Below are 2,173 nucleotides of genomic sequence, written 5' to 3'. Positions count from 1 at the left end.
CTTTCCCTTAACCTACCCTCCCTCCCCGCCCCCACTGACTCCAGGTCCTGACACTGGCTGGGTAAATAGGACAGTTGTTCCTTTATTCATTCATTGGTAGTATTATTAATAACCTTTAAGTGCCACTTGGATACCACTCAAATAGGAAATGAGGGAGCAAATGTAACCAGTTGGCTGGATGACTTGTGGGATGTGCTATTTCCTGTGACCAGGACACCATAAATGCATCCCACACCATTCCCCAAGTTCCCTTTGGTTTTACCCATACGGGCCCATACCCTGTGGAACCTAGACAGATTCCTGATATTGAAGGGGCTGGTTGAAGGATAGATACAGCTGGCTCCTCAAGACCTGTGTGTATCTGGCCCCAGGTCCTAGGCGCAGAATCCTTCCAGGCAAGAAACTGCCAGATGATAACCATTGCCCTTTAATATACATTGCGTATCTTTTGTTGAATCTCACAACACTGCTAAGTAGGTTCTACTGTCCCCATTTGACAGATGAGGGACCCAAAGCCTAAAGCAGTTACATCTCAGCCCTGGCTGCAGTGGAGGGTCACTCCCAGAGCTAAGTAATTCCACCTCCAGGCCCCAGCCCAGGTCCCTCCAGTCAGTGTCCCAGGTGAGACTCAGGCATCAGGGTCCAAGGTGTCATGACTGGCTAGTGGAAAACCCAGGACTGGTACTCAGCCTCCTCCACATAGCCTCAGTGTCCTTTCCGCAGCTCCATTGTCAATAAGTAAAATTCTGCTCCAGAACTGTCCCTGGGGGCTTTAAGTCTGGTGTAAACAGTCAGGAGTTGGGTAGGCAGTGGGTGGGGGGGAAAAGGCATCTCATCAATGTTTTCATTTTTCTCTGCTGCTTGCTTTTGATCTCAAACCACAGGATTTATTTGTGGCTTCGATGGTGCATTAACTGTTTGGGTTCCTTGGGCTTATTCTGGTCCAAACACAGCCCAGCCTGTTTTCTGCAAGCGGGCCTTCCTGGTACAGAAGGCTTGCTCTGCCTTCTCTTTGGGGCAAAACAAAGGGCAGCTCTGGCAGCTTTATGAGCTGCTCTCTGGCTGCTGACACAGCCGCCTGACAGATGGCCTGCCACGCTGGGGCCATGTCCCCAATTTCACCAAAGAAGCCCACTCAGAGCATGTGTTTTGGCTTCTTTTTATAAGATTTGTGTTAGCCCATGAATCACAGAGTAACCATGCTGGAGAGAACCTTAAAGATCATCTTCTAATCTACCCCCTCCACCATCACCACTCCCCACACACTTTTCTGATGGGAAAATGAAGGCTTATTGGATCATTAAGTATGAATAATCATAAAATTCAACATAGTAAAATATTTCAATGCCAGGAAATTATTATAAAAAATAGATGTTTATTTTGCATCAATTAAAGCCAGAGACTTTACACATCATCTTGATTAATTCTATGGGCCACTGCATTGAACAGGTCTGGGGTCACCATAAGTTTCATGAAGTACATGTTGCATTGCCAGGATAGTCATGGGTCTCCCGGAATAGTGCTATTCATAACTTGTGTGGCCATACCTGGTGGCTTTCTTAAGACTGATGACATCTTTAGGAGAAAGCTGTCATCCCTATGGCGGGTCAGGATACTGCATAACTCTTTCCTTCCCAAGAATGTCTAACTCATCACACAAAGGTTACCAGCCAAATGGGAAACAAGCATCGCTTTTTTTAAAAATGTGTGTAATCACCATGTGTATCTGGTAGCTTTTGCTACATAACAGATTGCCCTAAAACTTAGGGGCTTAAAATAACAACCATTTGTAATTGTTCAAAAATGTACCGGTCAGGCGGGCAGTTATGCTCATCTGGGCTGAGCCCCGCTGATCTTGGTTAATTCTCATCGATATATGTGCATCAACTGATGGGTCAACTAGAGGATGGCTGGTCTTCAACAGCCTTGGCTAGGCTGGCTGAGATGACTGGGACCTCTCTCCACTGGTCCTCCTTCATTCAGAAAGTTGGCCTGGGCTAACTGTGCTTGGAGACCACAGGGTTTCAAGAGAGCCAAGGGAACAGGTAAAACCTCTTAAGGCCCAGGCTCAGTCCTTATATATCACTTCTGTTGCTTTGTTTTAGCCAAAGCAAGTCAAAAGTCCAATCCAGATTATAGGCATAGAGAAATCAACTCTACCTATTAAAGGGAG

The sequence above is a fragment of the Myotis davidii genome, unplaced genomic scaffold (assembly GCF_000327345.1).
Source record: "Myotis davidii unplaced genomic scaffold, ASM32734v1 scaffold79, whole genome shotgun sequence".
NCBI lineage: Eukaryota > Metazoa > Chordata > Mammalia > Chiroptera > Vespertilionidae > Myotis > Myotis davidii.
The sequence above is the reverse complement of the archived record's forward strand: the minus strand, read 5'-3'. Positions refer to the sequence as shown.